Here is a 1326-nt window from a genome sequence, read left to right on the forward strand (position 1 = left end):
CACAAAGCGGTCCACCAGCTCTCTGTACTCAGCTTCCTGTCCATCTCTGATACACCCAACAACTGCAGAGTCATCTGAGTATTTCTGTAGCTGACAGCAGTCTGACTTATGCTGGAAGTCTGAAGTGTACATTGGGTGGGAGGAGTTTTCTGTTATAGATGTTATTTTACCCAGAGTTCTTCTGACTCCCTCCACCTGCACAGTGTCAAGGGGGCATCCCAGCACAGAGCTGGCCTTCTTGATGAGCTTATCCAGCTGCTTCTTCTCTGCTGTAGATAAGCTGCTGCTCCAACAGACAAAAAGATGGCTGAAGCCACAACTGTGTCAAAGAATGTCTTCAGGAGTGCCCCCTGCACTCCAAAAAACCTCAGCCTCCTCAGCAGGTAGAGTCTGCTCTGACCCTTCCTGTAAAGAGCGTCCGTGTTGTGATTCCAGTCCAGTTTATTGTTCAGGTGAACACCCAGGTACTTATAAGAGTCCACTATCTCAATGTCCATTCCCTGGATGTTCACTGGTGTCAGTGAGGTGGGTCTGTGCCTGCGGAAATCCACCACCAGCTCCTTGGTTTTAGCAGCGTTGATCAGGAGGTGGTTCCGCTGGCACCAGTCCACAAAGTCCTGAGTCCACTGTCTGTACTGTGAGTCGTCCTCACCTGTGATGAGACCGACTATGGCAGAGTCATCAGAAAACTTCTGGAGGTGGCAATGTGGGGTGTTGATGAAATGATATCGTCACAGGTTAATAAAAAATAACAGGTGAACAACAACACAAGTGCCTCAATACTAAGGAAGCCAACATGTAAAAGCAGTCTGTTGAGAAACTACAACTCCCTTTTTAAAGGTGACGTATGGAAAATTCACTTTTTTAGCCAATAAATACATTTTGTTGTGTACTTGGAGTCTCTAGGAGTAAAGAAAACTTGAATTTAGTCTCTCCTGTTGCTGCATAGATATCTTTAYATTCTGTTTGGGTCATTTTCTTTAGTCCGTTTAGTTGTATCTATCCTCTATTAGATTTTCTGAACAATTACAGCTCCTCCACTCTGACGCTCAGCACTGGCTTCCCCCAGTACTGTCTGCTTAGATCACTTCTATTTGCTATGTACACACCCATGACTTCACCCCTCTCACTCCACCAACACCATGATGAAGTATGCAGATGACACTACTCTGGTGGAGAYGCATACAGGGACGAGGTGCAGCGGTTGGAAGTGTGGTTTGCCTCCAACACCCTAAAAAACTACAGGAAGAACAAGGCTGCCCCTATCCACCACTTCAAATATTTCAGAACCTACATCTCACTACTTTATTTGTTATATATATACTG

At 45.5% G+C, this 1326-nt stretch overlaps 1 protein-coding gene across 2 annotated transcripts in view; it reads left to right on the plus strand.

Annotated features, from left to right (window-relative positions):
- The window catches only part of pik3cg (phosphatidylinositol-4,5-bisphosphate 3-kinase, catalytic subunit gamma), a 20153-nt gene that overhangs the window by 3497 nt on the left and 15330 nt on the right, over positions 1 to 1326 (plus strand). The gene's annotated exons all lie outside the window — the stretch shown is intronic.

The sequence above is a fragment of the Austrofundulus limnaeus genome, unplaced genomic scaffold (assembly GCF_001266775.1).
Source record: "Austrofundulus limnaeus strain Quisiro unplaced genomic scaffold, Austrofundulus_limnaeus-1.0 Scaffold193, whole genome shotgun sequence".
In the NCBI taxonomy this organism is placed as follows: Eukaryota; Metazoa; Chordata; class Actinopteri; order Cyprinodontiformes; family Rivulidae; genus Austrofundulus; species Austrofundulus limnaeus.